The 20,535-nt window shown below is 38.0% G+C and overlaps 1 pseudogene across 1 annotated transcript; it reads right to left on the bottom strand.

Moving 5' to 3' along the window:
• Positions 1–1,725: 1,725 nt before the first annotated feature.
• Positions 1,726–3,106, bottom strand: LOC102876362 (annotated as a pseudogene). The gene has a single exon (XR_438936.1). The product of XR_438936.1 is annotated as a cellular nucleic acid-binding protein-like (transcript).
• Between the last annotated feature and the right edge of the window lie 17,429 nt (positions 3,107–20,535).

The following is a 20,535-nucleotide window of genomic DNA, read 5'->3' as shown; positions in this document are numbered from 1 at the left end:
CATTGAGCCTCAGTCCATACTGAAGGCTACAGTCCTTGACCCTCTGCAATAAGTGCATGAGGTCCTCCTCAGTTTCAGGAAGCAGGGTTGTGTCATCTGCATAACGCAGATTGTTTATAGAACTTCCACCAATCCTGATGCCACACTTCTGTTCATAGAGCCCAGCCTCTCGGATAATCTGCTCTGCATACAGGTTGAAAAGCTATAGAGACAGGACACATCCCTGTATAGCATAAATATTTTATTTCCACAAATAAACTTCAGAAAGAAAGCCAAGAATAACATTTAAAAAAATCACAATTTTTACACAAGAAATTGGCATGGTATAGTCAGTATAAAACAGTTATAAAAGTGTGAAACGTAACTTAAACTTTGATGATATTGATGATGACACTGAGAGTGGAAATATAAAGTTAGGCACAGATGAATCAGAGATCTTAACTTACTCTAAATAGCACTCAAGCCCAAAAGGAGAAGAGGAGGAAGGAGGAGTGGTGTCCACTTCCATAATAGCTTGCCTTCGGAAACCCTATGAACCTGGAGAGAGGATGAAAGGCACCCAAGCATCAAGGACTCTCCTTCATAGGGTCACTATGAGTCGCCTGCGACTCGACGGCACTTAACAACAACAACAACAAGAACATGGGAACATATACCTAGACTCTGGAGAAATATTCTTTTATGGGAATATTTCCATATACTACCAGAGGCAGTACCCCAAAGTTACCTGTTTTGTTCCATTTTATATGATTCTTAATTTTCTATTTAACAGAAAATACTCCTCTGGGTTATGTATGTGGAGAGTTTGCTTATCCACCAAAAAGATTGTTTTGGGTTTTAGAGTGTCTCTGTTTAGTATTTTGTAACTGAAACTGACTACTATAATAATGTTTATTCTCACTGCAATCATGCTCCACATTCCATAAATCTGATTTTTTTTTTCAGTAAGAATAAAGTCAGATCATATAAAAATTCAAGCTCATTGTCACCAGATTGGAATCAAGTCCTTTCTTACTCTCTAGCAAGTTTTCATTTCAGAGGAAGGCTACATCTACATTACATATCTTCTTCTTCTGAGAAGGTGAAGGATTTAAACCAACAGAAATGCTTCCTTTGGGTTAGCTACACAACTTCCTAGCAATTAGGTCAGTGGGTTTCTCTGTATGAAGGAACTCTGTCTCTATAAAGACAAAGGGAAATATTTGCATAGAATGTCTCTGTCTCCATAAAGAGTTCATTATCTTTCTGATCATGAGAACCAATAGAATGAATTTGTGTAGAAACATTATCATTTTTTGGTCAAAGTTTATCCCTTCTTTTCATAAGTTCCTGTTAGAAATGAAATGAGACCAGGTCAACTGGATTCACTTTATTGTATCAGTACATACTATAATCTATGAAGAAAAGAAAAGAACCAAATGCATTCTTTTAGTAATGGGTTAAATTAATTCACTATGTTAAATATAATGAACCCATTCTTACTAGAGTAAAAGTCTCATCAACATTATGGACCAAAGATATTCTTTGGGATTAGAGGATGATTTACACAACGCTGAAGTCTTGAACAAGAACATAATAATCTCTGTGACCTTGGTTAATTTGCTAAATTTTTACTTCTTTAGTTGAAAATTGAAATATTATGCTAATTTCAGAAATGTTTTGACAAGATGAATAATGTCTCCGTTAGGAAACCATGCTTCACTTTCTTCTTTTTTTTCCTCCTCCAGCTTTATTGGATAGTTTAAAATTACATTTCTATTTTCTAGGACTTCAGTTGCTTTTTCCATCTGACTTTTAAAAACTGATTACAGCAAATGAAACACAGTTGTCTTAAGTGATATAGTATAAAAAAATAACATCTTGTTTTCTGTGAAAATGCATTTCTCTGCAATTCCTGAATAGCTCCAAATTATGATAACTCTGAGCATCGTTATTTACTCTGGGTTTTAGTCTTTGAAAAAAAATGTTCTAAACCTTTGCCATCACCATGTGTATATCCAGCATCAACTCTGTGATGAAGGTGTTCCTGCTTAGGCTTTTATTTTGGTTTCTCTCTCCAGTCATTAGCGTGCATGTTTGCCTTTGTTTACTCCCACTCAACTGTATGTTCTATGTAGGGCCTGATACAGATGTTACTTGATGTTATTTAATAGTTACTGAGGTCAGACAATCCAAGGCCACCATTATTCTAAAATTAAAGTTACTTACAGAAGTTCATAAACTTCCAAATTGTTTTATGTCCTACATGGGAACATTTCAAGAAACCCAGAATGGGCGTACTGGTCTGACTCAACTCTTCCCATTTATTAATCTCTATTCACCAGTGACATGGAAAGGGGGTTCTTTAACAAAGCATTATACATAACACCTCTACCAAACTAGACATAAACTTTTTTTTGTAGTTAAATGCAGGAAGTCGGTTTTTTTCCCACCCCTTTCCTCCTTTTACATGGCAAGTAAAGCTCACTGGCCTGGGAGTAGCCTCTATCTGCCAACCTTTGGCCAGTGAAGAGTATTCAGAGAAAAGAATACAACCATCAATCAGAAAAGGAGGGGAGACAAAGGAGAATAATTAAGCTGTAGCCTCAATTGTGCATTCCCGTGCAAGGTGCCCTGACTCTCCACAGCGGTAACAGTTGACTTCACTTGTCTTGCTGCAGTTGATGGCTACATGACCAGTTTCACCACACCTATAACACTTCACTTTGGTGCAGTCTTTTTGAATGTGTCCAAATTATCCACAAGAATAGCACTTCTGCTCATCAGCATGGTCACAATCACGAGCCAGATGGCCTGGTTTGCCACAGTTGTAACAGCACTGCTCTCGCTCTCTCTTGGGCTCCTTGCAGTCCTTGGCAATGTGACCACCTCTACCGCAGTTATAGCAGGCATCCTCCTGAAGATCACAATTCTTGGCAAGATGACCAGACTCACCACAGCAGTAACAGATGTCTGGAAGAGATGAGGAAACAAACTGGAAATCTCTATCCGAGGTAAAACCACCTCTGTCATGGCTTCTCATTCCACGACCATGGCCTCCTCCAGTAGGGCATTCCCGGGCCCAGTGGCCAGACCGCCCACACTTGAAGCACTCATTGCTGCTCATGGCTGTAGTTAGGTCTTCTTTGGCGCCTAGAGGATCCTAGACAGACGAAGAATAGGACGCAGTCCAGGAGAAGGCAGCTCACAAGACAGTGGCTGTTTATCCTCAGGGTCCCTGCCTGCGCCACACGCGGGTATGCACATGGCACCACACACGCAGCTGCGCACGGCTCCCCATGCTTCACTTTCAATTGGAAAAGTTTTCAAATGGTATTTGACAGGAATCTACATTTTAAACAAGAGCCTCAATGTCTCTGTCTTCTATGTCACCCTACAGATTAACTATGCTTTGAGAAATTTTGGTTTTAGTGTTTTTTAGTAAGATTATATATGTTGTTTGTTGTTATGTACCATTGAGTCAACTGTGACTCATAGAAACCTTGTGTAAAACACCTCTGAAGCCTGCCCTGTCTTGAGCCAGCCTCAATGACTCCGACATACGGACCCCCATTGCCACAGTTACCATATCAATTAATCTCAACCAGAGTCTCTCTCTTCTGTGCAGTCTCTCCACCCTTCCAAGCATGATGTCCTTCTCCAAGGATTGGTCCCTTCAGACCACGTGCCCAAAGTATGTGAGCTGGAGCTTCCAAATCTTAGCCTCCAAGGAGAAACTTGGCTTTCTCTTCAAGACATACCAATTCATTTTCTAGGGAGCCCATGGTATGTTCAAGACTCTTATCTAGCACCACAGCTCAAAGACATCAATTCTTCCGTCATCCTTAGTCATTATTTAGCTCTCTGATACATAGCAAGTAATTGTGAAGACCATGGACTGGATAGGTGCACCTTAGTCTCTAGATTAAAATTGTTGCTTCTCAGTACTCTGGAAAGGTCCCTGACAGCAGGTTTAACTAATGATAGTCATCTTTTGATTTTCTGACTGCTGGTTCCAAGAATATTAACTGTGGAGCCGAGCAAGATATAACTGTTAACAACCTCAATCTCTTCTCCATCCATCATGGTGCTGTCAATTGGCCCAGTGGTGAGAATCTTTGTCTTTTTGATGTTGAGCTACATGGCAAAATCAGAGAGTCAGAGGCTAGGAAAGCTGTTTTGCATCATCAACCTAGTGCACCACAGGAAGACTGTGCAATTTTTACTCTGTTTATGCCATTTTATTAAAGGAGCTATAGAGGAATGATGTGATATGTATTGTGCTTCTAACTCCAAGCTTATCAGTTTGAAGGCACCAGCTGTTCTGCTAGAAATAGATGACCTATCTCTTCCCATAAAGATACATAGCTTCAGAAATCCAGTGAAGGCTAGCTATGAATTTGAGTAGATAAGTCAGAAGTGAGTTTTATTGCTTTGTGGTTGTTTTTTTTTAATGTCATTATGCTACATTTGACTTACAGTAAGCTCATTCCTTGAATTCCTTGTAAACTATCAAATGTATTACATTCTGAGTTGTTCATGTTCCTGTACTCTATTGCACACTACTTAGAAGCTTTCAACTTGTCATATTAGTTTGCTATTGTCCCTTGTTTCGGTATTTTTCCAGAACTTCATTTTGAATCTTCCTCCCTAATAGATCTTTTTTCCAGAAGTTCCACTGAAAGTTGGAGGGTCAAAGAAAGACAGGATAGATTAGACAGATTAGATAAATTGACACAGTGACTGTGACAATGGGCTTGAGAATGTTACAGACAGTGACGATGGCACAGAATAAGAAAAGGCCCAGTCCTGTTGTTCATAGGATCATGATTAGTTATCGTTGACTTGAGGGCATCTGACAAGAACAATATGTCTATTAAGGCTCTCTAAATTTCACATCCCTTTGTGTCTTTATCTAATATTCAAGACAATTTTACATGTTTAAATGGACCCATTTCTGTTGTGCTTCTATTATATTAGACCTTTACTTTCAGAAGATGGCCTTATGAAATCCTTAATTATATATTTGTAATGAATTTTTGTATTGTAATTTCATTCTTAATATTTAACAATTTCTATTGGCAAATGTAGATTAGTCTCATATGATATGCATGAGAGTAGTGTTGTACCAAATAGTATAAACTCCCAAACAAATTTCACGACTGAAAATATTGTGTTCGAATGACATTCCAGTAACAACATGGTAGAGGATTAGCTAAGAGTGGACCTGATATAATGAATTGGCACAGTGAATGTAACAATAGGCGTCGGTGTGGCAGAGATTGTAAGGATAGCACAGAATAGGGAAAGGCTTTGATCTGTTGTTGTTCATAAAGTCACCGTGAGCCATAGTCAACTCTATGGCACCTAATTATAGCAACAAAAAGGTTTAATAGAGCATTCATATGTTCTACATGTCTTTCAGTGATAAGTTGTTCAAATGGAGATGTCAGCTATTTTCTTCCAAACCTGAAGTCTTTGCCTTACTTAAATAGACAATAAGTGTTTGATTAATCATAATTTACTGTAGTTTATTTGCATATTGTGAAAATAATTTAGGCATTGTGAAAGCAAAGATGTGCCATCATCTTTAAAACAGTGTTCAGTAAGTTAAGTTTCATGTGTCTTTTTGTTACAAAACAGAAAAACAATCTTTTATTCTTCTGTTATGGTTTCTATAGAGATTAAATTATCAAGCGTGCATTGGCCTTTTCTAAAATCTGGTGGACTAAAGGTAAGAAACTGCAATCCCAAAAGCATGCAGTCTGAATAAACCAGCTGCTCCATGGGAGAAGGATGAGCAGTCTCCTCCTGTGCAACCAACAGCCTCTGAAAACCTGCTTCAATGGTGCTCTGCAACAATCTATCTTTTACCATGCTTTCATAGTTTGAGGCAATGGGCTATGCTATCAGTATTCTCAGTCCCAGCAAGTTCATCCATGGTAGACAGGATTTGTCAGAGCTTTGAGACTAAAAGAAATGAAAAACAGTGATTTAGAGTCCACTCTGAAATTATCAGCCACTGAAAACTCTATTAACAGCTCTGGAATTTTATCTCATACCATATTGGTATATCAGACCCTTGGGTTTTAAGACCTTTCACACACAACTATAGAAGAGTTGACTCTTTAAATATGTTACACATGCAAGTTTATAACTTAATAGAGTAAACTTTTCAAAAACTTAGTTTGCTGACGTATCTTCATCTGTTAACACGCAACAGTTCAAAATGAGTAGAAATTAACAGGAAGACAACACCTTTCCAAGAGTGATGTCTTTCTGCAAGGACTGGTTTCTACTGACAACATTCCCAAATTATGTGAAAAGAAGTTTCACCATCCTTGCCTCTATGGGGACTCTAGTTGCACTTAACCCAAGACAGAATTGTTTCTTATTTGGGTAGTCCATGACATTTTCAGTGTTCTTCTCCAACAACAGAATTCAAAGACATCGAATTCCTCTTCTTTCATCCTTATTCATTGTCCAGCTTTCAGATGCATAGCGAGCGATTGAAAATACTATAACATTCAGTATGAAATTAACTATATGAAAATCAATAGCCTGGCTACTCATCCATATTCACTCATTTTCTCCTAGTCAGGACTAACTTATAGCTGATCCTCCAATATGATTTCAAAGACTATACATCAAATGAGAGGAGATTAGATTGTTCACATTTCTCCCACATATCAGCTAGTAGACTGAAACTGCCAGCCTTTAGGAATGGCAGCATAAAATCTTACCCACTTGGCTACCAGTATGCTAAAATACACACAAATTACAATATTAAAGCTACTTTTAGAACCAAAAGAATCAAAGAATATGATGAATTTGGGAAGAAGAAAGAAAAAAGTCTTTACTCAAGAGTTCTATGTAATCATATTATTACCTCCACAATATACTAAACAAAATCCAAATATTGGAACTTGTTGCTGTTGTTAGATGTTGTTAACTATAACTCAGAGTAATATTTTTTAATTTGTATTTTATTATTTTTGTGTGAGTGTACCGTCAAATCAGATCTGACTGGTACAGGAGGAGATTGCCCCTCCTTCCCTGGCAGAGCATCTGGTGGATTTGAACCGTGAGCCTCTGGGATTGTAGTTGCAGCTCCTTACCACTAGGCCACCAGAGCTCCCCTTCAGAGTAATATCTTATGCACAACATAATGAATTATTCCCCTATCCTGTGGCATCCTCACAATCTTTGCCTGGTAAAGTCATTGCATTCACTGTGACAAAAAAAAAACAAAAAACCAAACAAAAAACAAACAACAAAAACAAAACAAGACAACCCTCTCATTGAGAATTTGTGTCTGTTTTTCTTCTCTCTATGTTTCCCAGTCTGGTTGGTGTCTCCAAATGGCGGGTGCCTCTTGACAACATGTCGAAGTTATTGACATGAAATCTCACCATATGTGGCTTTAAGCAGTACACAGGTTGCACTTCCACCAAGGTGGATTTGTCTCTGATAGTGCATGGTAAATCCACTACTCTCAGCCAACACCAGAAATCAAAGGAATCGAATCGTCAGTCTCCCTTATTCATTGGCCAACGTTCACATGCCTAGGAAACAATTGAAAATGTCATAGCTTGGATCAGGCTTTAAAGAGACATCTTCCTCTTTACAAATTTGAGTAGACCCTTGAGAGCAGATTTTCCCGAATAATACCTCTTTTCATTTTTTGACCACTGCTTGCATGGATGTTGATTGTGAATAAAAGTAAAACAAATTCATTGACCTCTTCAACATCTCTCCATTTATCATTACGAAGGTCTTTCCATAATCGATGAAACACAAGTGAACATCTTTATTGTATTTTCTGCTTTCAACCAAGATGCACTTAATAATAGCTGTGTGATATTTCTTGCTACACCGGCACAGCCTCGTCCAAATACAGACTAATTTTCTGGATGTGCCTGTTGATGTGTTAGTTTTAAATAATCTTTAGAAACATTGAACTTGTATTTGATATTGATGATATGTTTAATATCAATGATTCACACTCTGTTAGATCACATTTTTTATTGTTGTCGTTATGTGCCGTCGAGTCGCTTGTGACTCATAGCGACCCTATGTACAACATCCTTAAACTCCACTCTGTCCTGTGCCAATCGCTCCGTCTCTGACACTCCCATCCCAGTTATCCCAGTCACTGAATCAATCCACCTCATAGAGGGCCTTCCTCTCCTGCACCGTCCCTCCACCCTCCCAAGCATGATGTCCTTCTCCAAGGACCGGTCTCTCCTCACTACATGGCCAAAGTAAGTTAGACGGAGCCTCAGAATCCTTGCCTCCAAGGAGCCACCGGTTTAACCCTTTCCAGGACAAATCTATTTGTTTTCCTAGCAGTCCATGGTATTCTCAATACTCTTCTCCAGCACCACAGCTCAAAGGCATCAGTTCTCCTTCTATCCTCCTTGGCCATTGTCCAACTCTCTGATGCATAACAAGTGATTGCGAAGACCATGGCCTGTATCAGATGCACCTTAGTCTCCAGAGAGACACCACTGCTCTTCAGTGCAGGGACTTAGGAGAGGTCCCTAACAGCAGACTTTCCCATGACAATGCGCCTTTTAATTTCCTGGCTGCTGGTGCCGAGAGTGTTGACTGTGGAGCCTAGCAAACTAAAGCTGTGTACAATCTCAATCTCTTCACCATCCATCCTGATGCTGCTCTCTTCTGATCAGTATGCTAGAACGGTTATTGGTCTTCTTGTGTATTGTAGAGTCAAAACCCACTCAATAGCTGTTCCTTCCGTGGATTTTCAGAGGCTGTACATCACATGAGAGGATCTTTCTCCTGTAAAACAGCAGGTGAATCTTATTTGCATACCTCTGGTTGGACAGCACAACTCCATACTGCTAAGCTTATTGTCATATATTTTCCTAACAATAATGTATTCATACTGCAGAAAATAGGTACAAATCATATCAAATTATAACACTCAGAATCCTGACATCAGAATAAAATAATATGTACGCATGTAGAAGAATTTCACGAAACAGCATATGAGCAAAAGCCTGTGGTGATGAAAGAAGTTCAAGCTGCTTTGAAAACCTGGCAGAAAACAAGGCCCCGGGAATTGAAGGTATACCAATTAACATATTTCAACAAACAGATACTACTCTCGATACGTTTACCAAGCTGTGCCATGACAAACTGACTGGAAGAGATACATATTTGTCTCCATTCCAAATAAAGGTGACCCAATAGAGTGCAGAAATTTTCAAACAATATCATTAATATCACACGCAAGCAAGATTCTGCTGAAAATTATCCAAAAACCACTGGAACAGCACATCAGTGAAGAACTGCCAGAGGTGTAGACTGCATTTAGAAGAGACCATAGTACTAGGGAAATTATAGCTAGTGTCAGATGGATCTTGGATAAAAGCAGAGGGTACCCGAGGAATGTCTACCTATGTTTCATTGACTAGGCAAAGGCATTGACTGTGTGGATCACAATAAAGTATGAGAAGAATAACTCTGAGAAGAAGGGGAATTCCAGAATACTTGACTATGCTATTCCAAGTCTGTACTTGGACCAGGAGGTAGTTGTCAGAACAAAGCAGGCAAACTACATGGCTCAAAATAAGAAAGGGTGTATGCCAGGGATGTGTCCAATCTCCATATCTTTACAATTTTTATTCAGAACAGATCATCTGGGAGATTGGGCTCTATAATCTGGAGTGTGGCGTCAGGATGACACAACCTCGCTTTATGAAATTGAGGAGATTCTCAAGTACGTGCTGCAGAAGGTCAAAGACTTCAGCCTTAAATATGGATTGAAACTCAACCTCAAGTAAACAAAGTAAACATTGGATCGATTGGCAGCATCATGATAGATGGTGAAGAAATTGAAATTGCTAACAGCTTTAGTTTGCTTGGCTCCTCAATCAACATTCTTAGTGCCAGCAGCCAGGAAATAAAAAAAGATAAACTGCATTTGGAAAGTCTGCTGTCAGGGACCTCCCCACAGTACTGAAGAACAATGATGTCAATCTAGAGAGTAAGGTGTGCCCGATCCAGGCCATAGTCTTAGTAATTACTTGCTATGTATGCATCAGAAAGTTGGACAATGACTTAGAATGATAGAAAAAGAACTGGTGCTTTGATCTATGGTGCTGGAGAAAGTATTGATGGCCAGGAGAACAAACAGGTTTGTCCTAGGGACATTGACTGCTCCTTGGATGCAAGGATTCTGAGGCTTCATCTGACATACACTGGGCTTATAGAAAGGACGGAGCAGTCCTTGCTGAGGGACATCATGCTTGGGAGAGTGGAAACACAGAGCAAGAGAAGAAGACCCCCAATGAGATGGATTGACTCAGTGACAGGGGTAATGGGGATAGGGGTGTCAGAAAAATAAGGTTGGCTCAAGATAGAATAGGATTCGGAGATGTTGTATATAGGGTCACTATGAGTTGCAAGTGACTCAACGGCACATAACAACATGGATAGAATATAATGTGAATGCTATCTACTTATTCAAAGTAGGTTTAATTACAAATAAGTGTATACAAAACTAGCAATGTTAAATAAATAAATAATGTAATGGGACCATCTAGAAGACTTTTCTACTGTAAGATTTTCCTACTGTATTGGGGACCCCCCAGGAAATTTACTAATTAATAAAGATATTCTTCATCTGACCCACCTTCAATGTGCTGGCTTTTTAGTCACATTGTATTGCCTTTCACTCAACTGTGTGTTTCATGTATAAAGTAAGATATTGCAAGAATTGCAAGCAATGTGAATTTTTCTTAGAGTGTGTCTTTTCCTTTTCCCCAGAATCCAACCAAAGACCTTACATTAGAGGAGATTATTGGGTCTTGTGCCCAATATGGAGACAAATTATTCTGAAGAATAAATACCTAAGGAGTAAATGTTGGGCTTATTATCACCAATGGGAGGAGGAGTTGTTTTTGTACAAAAAAAAGTAGGTACCGTGCCTGCCATGTGTGTACAAGTGAAATTTATTAAAATAAGTAATCAGAAACATCACATGAAGGCATGAGAACTTAATATCTTCTTTAGGTATTGTTGTTGTGTTTCATCGAGTTGGAGCTGACCTATATAGTTGACCCTCTGGTGAGTTTTCCGAGGCAGTTAATTACTCTGGAGGCGATTGCCTATCCTTCTCCCAAGAAGCAACTGAGAGGTTCAAACTTCATACCTTCAGGATTGCACTAATCCCCTCTTAGCATTTCATATATATTATCTGATACAGAATTCCATCCATGCCACATGCTTATTTGTAAAATATCCTCCGCTATTCTTGAACACATTTATTTCAATAATTTTAATAAAGTTTAAATAAACGAGGAAGTCTTTTGTAAGACCTCCTTCTTTTAACCACTTTTTCATATTGCATATTTTATCTTCTGATCCATTATAATGATCCAAGTTAGATGTGGGAAAGCATGGGCAAATTACAAATATGAGAGTGATGACTGTAGCATCCCTATTTTTAAATTGGTGCCCTCAAGTGCACAAACTCGTTGACTGACAACAAAATAAGCATTTTTGCAAGAAGAACAAAATAATTAACAGCAGAAAGATGTTTGTAACCTATTGAGAAAAGCACGGTGTCCAAATTGCTATAAATGTGTGTATATTTTTTCTTTTCTTTTTATAGTGACTGTGCTTCCAAGAAGTTGAATTCATTCTATTTATAGCCCTATCTTGTCTTTAGAATTCATGCCAAGCTTCCTAATTCAGTAGTTTCAGGACTCCACATAATATGCAATGAAACACTTATTTTCCTTGAATGGAAAGTAATTAAAGCAGCCTGGATAGTCCCATGAATCTAGGGAAGAGGTGTTTTAAAATGTTCTAGTACATTTTAACAATTGAATGAAAAAATATGGTAATTCTGGATGTTGTTCTTATCTTTTTATTCTATTTTTTAAAGTATCTCTGATAAAAAGTTAAATGTTCCATTGGATACTGTTTTAGAGGGAGGTTTTATGATACTTATTTTGAAGCATAAGGATTTGAATTAACATTTTTATTTTAGACAAGTAATCCCTAAGGGACAACGAGGTTCCATCTGACAACTCCGGGGTCAATATGGTCTGAATTAAGTTGTACCTTTTTGTTTTCTTTTCATTATTATTGCTATCTTATTATCAGTGTCATTATAAATTTAATCTTTGTCAGTATTAGAGTCACAACAACAAGGTCTAAGTTCTAGCAGCTACAGGGTTCATGCTGCTGGAGGTAAACACTGTATGATTATCTATCCTTTGCAACTTCCTTCACAGACAATAAAATATGTTTCATTGTAGAACAGGACTTAGGCTTTTCTATTACAATATTTTCATCAATAAATTCATAGAAATGAGTATTTATGAACATCTTAAAATAACAAAAAACACCATTCACTGCAATATTGTATTTAAAACATATCACTAATAAAATATATACAAAATTAATTGGAGTCATAAGTGCATCTCAATGTAACTTGAATACATTTCAAGTGGGGTTTTTGTTGTTATGTGCCATTGAGTGCACAACAGCTCTGAATCCTGTCCTATCCTGAGCCAATCTTACTGACTCTGACCTAACCCCATTACCCCTGTTACTATGTCAATTTATCTTACCCAGTATCTTCCTCTCCTGAGTTATTCATCCTCCACTTCCAAGCATGATGTCCTTCTCCAAGGATTGATCCCTCCTGGCTGTGTGCCCAAAATATGTGAGATGGAGCTTCAAAACCCTAGCCTCCAAGGAGAAACTTGGTTTCACCCTTTCCAAGACAGACCTATTTGTTCTCCTGGCTATGTTTAATACTCTTGTCCAGCACCACAGCTCAAAGGCGTCAAATTTTACTTAGTCATTGTCCAGCTGTCTGCTGTTTAGCAAGTAATTGTGAAGACCATGGCTTGGATTAGGTGCACCTTTGTCTCTAGACTTACATCATTGCACTCTAGAGATGTCTCTGCCAGCAGACGTTCCCAAGGCCATTAGTCTTTTGATTTCCTGACTGGTGGTGCCATGAGTGTCGCTTGAGAAGCTGAGTGGGCTGAAGTTGTTCACAGTCTCAATCTCTTCATCTTAATTTTGCAAGTGAGGTACTATCTGCATTTTCAGTATTCTAATTTTATAATCCTTGTTGTAACCGTCAGGTGCCCTCAAATAGAGTATGATGCATAGCACCCTTACAAACAACATGTTTTATTGTTAATAATACTTACTTTTTAATTATTATAAGAAAGAGAAATAGAAACATTCCCAATGAGATGGATTGACAGGATGGCTATCGCAGCAGACTTTTTTTTTTTCCTCAACTGAGATTTATTGTTACACTTTTTTTTTCTCTAGTAGATGAGGTTACAGCTGCTTATTTCTCCCAAATATTTTTTTAAAGAGGAGACAATAGTAACAGTGAAATGAAAACCAATACACATGCTCTGTAGAGCAGATTGGGCGCCACCATGGAAGGGCCTCATCAACAGAAGTCCCCATTGTGGAGTCTGACTGTTCCCTGCTGTCATGGAGGGAGGAAGCCCAGCTCTGGGGGCCCAGAGGCTCAGTGAGGATGAGGTCAGAGAACACCGGCCTGGGCCATCCCTGTATATCCCTGGTCTTGGATGCCCAGTCAGACCAAGTCCCGATGCCACCATCCATGCCACTCCTGGTTTTGCAGAGTCAACTTGTGAACAGTCTGACTACTGACCGTCCTTGGGGCCAGTGTGCTTGGTGACCCAGCTGGCCACACTCCTGACCTGATGGGACGATCAGGCTGACCACGCTCCTGACCTGATGGGAGAACCAGGTTGACTGTGTTCTGACCTGATGGGAGGACACCAGTGATTTTGTGGATGTCACTGAGTCAAGCAGTTTTGATCTGTTGTACAACTGGTCACTTCAGTGAGAACCCACTCAAAGTTACCTAAAAACAACAATCAAAATGTACAAGAGCAATAGTATCGTTATTTAAATATGACAAAACTGAAGCCCATGCATGTTAATTTTTCACTGCTATATAGCATATCACATCTAATGGTAAGTTTGTTTTGTGTTTTTTTTTATTCTGTGACACATATAATAATAATCTATTGATATAAAAAGATAAAACTGCAGGTTTTTAAAAATAGAAATGATTCCTTTACTTTTCTTTCTCTCTCTTTCTCTCATTCATGTCATGATGGAACCAATTCAATGGATTTTCAGAGGCTGTATATTCACAGAAGAATGGAAATCCCAGAACATTTAATCGTGCTAATGCGAAACCTATACTTGGACCAAGAGGGAGTAGTCAGAATAGAGCAGGGTAACACCGCATGGTTCAAAATTGGGAAGGGTGTATGCCAGGAATGTGTCCTGTCTCCATACCTTTTCAGCCTGTATGCAGAGCAGATTATCCGAGAGGCTGCGCTCTATGAGGAGAAGCATGGCGTTATGATTGGTGGAAGATCTATTAACAATCTGTGATAGGCAGATGACACATTCCTGCTTGCCAAAACTGAGGAGGAGCAGCCTTCAGTATGGACTGAGGCTCAATGTCAAGAAGACAAAGATTCTCACCACTGGAAGAATCGGTAGCATCATGATGGATGGCGAAGAGATTGAGATTGTTCACAGCTTCAGTTTGCCTGGCTCCATGGTCAACACTCTTGGCACCAGCATCCAGGAAATAAAAAAAAAACACATTGCAATGGGAAAGTCGGCTTTTAGGGACCTCTCTAAAGTACTCAAGAGCAACTGTGTCTCTCTGGAGACTAAGGTGAGCCTGATACAGGCCATGGTCTTTGGAATCACTTGTTATGCATCAGAGAGTTGGACAATGACTAGGGAGGATAGAAGGAGAATTGACACCTTTGAGCTGTGGTGCTGGAGAAGAGTATTGAATGTACCCTGGACTGCCAAGAAAACCAACAGATTCATCCTGGAGAGGGTTAAACCAGGCTACTCCTTGGAGGCAAGGATTTTGGGGCTTTGTCTGACATACTTTGGACATGTTGTAAGGAGAGACAGGTCTTTAGAGAGGGACATCATGCTGGGTAGTGTAGAGGGGCAGCGCAGGAGGGGAAGACCCTCTATGAAGTAGATTGATTTAGTGACTGCGGTAATCGGGATGGGTGTGTCCCAGGCCATGCGATTGGCACAGTATAGAGCAGGGTTTAGGGCTGTTGTACATAGGGTTGCAAACGACTCGATGGCACAAAACAATAACAACGTATTGCACAGAAACAGATTATGCCCATTTTCTCCCGTAGAGTTGTATTTCAACTGCCTACCCTGAGCTGAACATATGTTATTGTCTATACGTAGGCATTTGACTACATAAATCATAATACATTTTGTTTGACATTGAGAGTAATGGAATTTCAAAACACTTATATAAGCTTATACTAAATCAACACATGTTGTTGTTATGTGCCATTATAGCCTTTGACTCATAAAGACCCTATGTATAATAGCCTTAAATCCTGCTCTATACTGTGCCAATCTTATTGTCTCTGATATACCTATTCTCATTAATCCAGTCACTGAATCAATCTATCTCATCGAGCGTCTTCCTTTCCCATGCTGTCCCTCCACTTCCCAAGCATGACATCCATCTCCAAAGACTTATCCCACCTTGAAACATGCCCAAAGTATGTAAGATGAAGCTTCAGAATCCTTGCCTGCAAGGAGCAGCCTGACTTTACCCTCTCCAGGATGAACTTGTTTGTTCTCCTAGCAGTTCATGGTATATTTAATACTCTTCTCCAGCACCAAAGCTCAAAGTCATTAATTCTCCTTCTATTATCCCAAGCCATTGTCTAGATTTCTGATGTATAGTAGGTAAATAATAGCAAAGACCATGACCTGTATTAGTTACACCTTGTTCTCTAGACTGACATTGTTGCTCATCAGTACTTCGGAGAAGTCTCTGAAAGCAGATTTTCCCAATGCTATTCTTTTTATTTTTATTTTCTGGCTACTAGTACCAAGAGTGTTGATTATAGAGCCAAACAAACTGAGGCTGTTAACAATTTCAATCTCTTCACCATTTATCACGATTCTGCCAATCAGCCTAGTGGTGAGAATCTTTGTTTTCTTGATGATGAACTTCAATCCACATTGACCAAGAAAGTGTTGTCTGGACAGAGCAAGAAAAGAATGCACGGTTTAAAATCAAGAAGATTGTGCATCATGGCTATATTCTTTCTCCATACCTATTCAGTTTTATGTTATCAATTGAATTTCCTAGTGACAACATGTGATCAGAATTCCAAAAGAGGAAAAGAGGGAGAAGAGTACTGAGAGGATGGTGCAAGAGCTACAGGTATCATGAAAAATGAGGAAATCTGTATTCAAGAAGCTTAGTGACTCCAGAAGACTGGAACCCCAAAGAAAAATATTAAAACCTATCGTAGTCAAATTCTCCAGAATCAAAGAGAAGAATATGATATTAAAAGTAGCCAGAGAAAAGCAAATAGTCACATACAAATAAGAACCAATTTTATTAAGCTTTCATTTCTTAACAGAAACATTCAAGAAAGAAGACAATGGAATGGCATATACAGAACCATGAAAGAAGAAGGGGGAGGGGGGGAAGTCAACTAAGGATTCTGGACCCAGCAAACATCTTCATCAAATTTGAAGGAAAAAAAAATAGGTCATTTGTAGAAAAATGGGAACTCAAGGGACTCATGAAAACAAGACCAACTGTGTAAGAAATACTAATCAAAGTTCTTCCACACAGAGACAACAAAGGAAAATGGATGGACTAATGTAAAAGAAAAAGAATGCCAAAAATGACAATGATAAAACCTGGACCGTCAATAATTGCATTTAATCTGATTGACTTAAATGCACCAATTAAGAGATAAAGAGTGGCATAATGGATTAAAACAAACAAATATCCCTAAATAAGTTGCTGGTAAGAGACAGACCTAAAATGTCATGGAAAATATAGATTAAAAATTAATGAGTGGGGGAAAACGTACGAAGTAAATGGCATCTACCAGAAAGCATGAATGGTAATACTAATCTCTGGTAAAATAGACTTCACAATGAAAGATGACAAAGGGCATACATAGTGGCTAAAGGCACAACAGATAAAGAAGATGTACCTTGGTCAGAGTACCAAAGACAGACTTGCAAAATACATAAAAAAATGTTTAAATGATTTGAAGAGAGGAATAGACAGCACCACAATAATATTAGGATACCTGAACACGTCACTCTCAATAAGGGATAGGTTAACTCGAAAAAAATCAGTGATGAATTATACAATTAGCCAACATGACCTCTTAGATATTCTCAGGGTATACTTCATCCAAATCAATTTAAATCCTTATCAAGCGCACATGGTACATTCCCAGAACAGACTATATATTATTGGCGCAGGAAGCAAGCCTCAACACATTAAAAAAAATAAAATAATAAAAAAGTGTCTTCTTAGACCACAATGCCACTAACTAGAAATTAATAACCAATGTAAAACAAATCAAAAACCCCATCCACATGGAAGTTAAATAACACCCTGTTTGAACATTATTAGCTTGGGAAAGAAATACAAAACAAAGTAAAAAATTTCCTTGAAACAAATGAAAATACAAGATATCAAAATGTCTTGGATACAGCTAAGGCAGTCCTTAAGGAGTGATTCATAGCAACAGGCAAAGAGAAAAAATGATCAGGGATTATTTCTATAGTTTATGACAATAGATATACATGAAAGAAAAACAGAAGTAAAATTAAGACTTAACACCTCCATCAAATAGAAAAAAAAAAGCAAGTTAAACCACAGCCACCAGAAGAAAGGAAATGATAAGGATAAAAGCTGAAATTAGTAAGACAGAAAAAAGAAAAACCAATCAAAACCATCAACAATATCAGAAGCTGTTTCTTCAAATGGGTGAACAAAATAGACAAAAATGGGCAAATTTAACAAGAGGAAAGTAAAGGAAGACACAAGCAACTTGACTAAGAAATGAAAGAGTTGGCATTGCAACAGAACAAGATGACATTAAATTGACAATATTGGAATATTACAAAAAGCTATATTCTGAAACCTTTGAAACTCTAGGGGAAATGGGCAATTTCCTTGAAACCAACACACTACCTAGTTTGCCATAGAGTAGAACACTTAAACCATCACAAAAGAGGAAATTGAGCAGGTCATAAAAAGACTCCCTGCCAAAAAAACATCCTGACCCTGATGGTTTCACAGCTGAATTCTAACATTCACAGAAGAGATATAACCAGCGAGCTCTGGTGCCCTAGTGGCAAGAAGGTGTACTGCAATCCCAGAGTTGCATGGTTCAAATCCACCGGATGCTCTGCTGGAGAAGGAGGAACAATCTCCTCCTATACCAGTCAGATCTGATTTGACAGTACACACACACACACACACACACACACACACACACACACACAATGAAATAAAATTTTAAAAATTTTAAAAAAAGAAGATATATAACCAATTCTGCATAAATTATTTCAAAAATTAGAAAAAGAAAGAATATTCCCAGAGTCGTTCTATGAAGCAAGTGTAACCCTATTACCAAATCCAGGAAATAGAAATTAAAAAAAAAAACCAAACAAACTATGGGGCAGTATTTCTCATGATCATAAATGCAAAAATCTTCAAAAAGATTTCTGAAATCCAAAATCTCTGTAAATGTTCATTAAAATTAATAAGATAAAATAAAAAAAATGAATGAATGCACAAATGTGAACTTTCATTCAAATCACAATAAAAATAAAAGCATTTTTTAAAAATCTTCAAAAAGATTGTGGCCAATAGAACCCATTAGCATATATCTATAAATAAAACATAATGAGAAAAAGATATAGAAAGAATTTTCAGAAAGGAGGGCATTTAGATGGCTAGCAAACACATGAGAAAATCTTCAAAATCACTGCCAATCAGAGAGATGCAAATCAAAATAACTATGAGATACTATCTCACTCTAGTATCAGCAAAATTTAACAAGACAATAAGTAATAAATGTTGGAGAGGATATAGAAAGATTGGAACTATGATATAATGCTGGTGGGATTGTAAAATGGTTCAAAAACTCTAGAAGGCAGTTTGGCATTTCCTTAAAAAATAAACATAGATGTTCTATATGGCCCACATATTGGACTTCTAGAAATATACCACAAGGAACCTAGGATTTAGACAGAAGCAGCGAGATGTACACCTATGCTTTTACACCGATGCTCAAAGGAGCATTTTTCACAATAACAAAACGTGGAAACTGTCTAAGAGTCTATCAATAAGCTCATGGATTGAGAAATTGTGGTACATTCATGTCCTGGAATATTATGTATCACCAAGGAAAAACTATATTAAAAATATTATGTAACATGGAGAGTACAGAAAGTTTTACGATGAACTAACTTAACCTCATACTAATGAATACAGCATAAGATCATCATTACAAAATAGAAAGATAGCTAGCAAGATGTGTATAAATATCCTAAAGGGGAATAAGAAAGAGGGAGAAGGAAAGAAAAAAAAGGATGGCAGAGTTTAGAAGGCAGGTTTGGAAGAAGACGAGTGAAGGACTAGGAAAACTTCAAAGGAGACTTGAAGGAACAGTGTAATAACTAGGCACATACTAATAACATCCAACTTATTAAATGCAACGTATATGAATAATTGTATGAAACATGGAGTCAATATATGTAATAAAAAGAGCAAGTAAACAATATATTTGTAAAATCTGCCATCAAGAATATCTCTGAAAGGTTAAAGAACAAAGATGACACTCTTAATACTAAACGATGTCTCACTCAAATTTTGTCATTTTTCATTACTTCAAATGTTCATGCAAGTCGACAATGAATAAGAAAAACTAAAATAGAGATTATTTCTCTTAATTGTGTTGTTGGAATGTGTTAAAAGGGCCACATGGGAAGGGCTGTACATGACTTTTACCAACTCCACAAAGGATAACTGTCCCTGTCAACATCAACAAAACCAAACCAACCTCTTTCTACTCACTCACCAGTTTTACTATTTTGTTGTTGTTGTTAGGTGCCGTTGAGTAAAGTATGGCTCATAGTAACCCTATGAAAAACAGATCTGAACCTTATCCTATTCTGTGCCATCTTTGCACTTCCTGACACACTAAAGCCTATTATACCAGTCATTCTGTCAATCCACCTGGTCAAGCATCTTCCACTCCTCCACCGACCCTCCACTTTTCAATCTTTATGTCCATCTCCCAAGAATAGTCCTCTTAGCAACATGATTGAAGTATGTGAGAAGTCTCATCATTCTTGCCTCCAAAGAACATGCTGGCTATACCCTCTCCAAAACATATTTGCTTATTGTTTTGGCAGTCCATAAGATGTTCATTACTCTTGTCCAACACCACAGCTCAAAGCCATCAGTTCTTCTCCTGTCATCTCTATCCATTGTCCAGTTCTCAGACCCATAGCAAGTTATCAGAAAGACCATGGCCTGAATCAAATTCATCTTAGTCCTCAAACTGAAATAATTGTTGCTGTTGTTAGGTGTCATCAAATCGATTATGATTCCTAGACACTCTATGAACAAAAAATCTGAACCCTGTTCTATTTTGTGCTTTCCTCATACTT

Source organism: Elephantulus edwardii, unplaced genomic scaffold, assembly GCF_000299155.1.
Source record: "Elephantulus edwardii isolate Elephantulus edwardi_28Jun2011 unplaced genomic scaffold, EleEdw1.0 scaffold00125, whole genome shotgun sequence".
NCBI lineage: Eukaryota > Metazoa > Chordata > Mammalia > Macroscelidea > Macroscelididae > Elephantulus > Elephantulus edwardii.
This window is presented reverse-complemented; position numbering and strand designations above follow the sequence as displayed.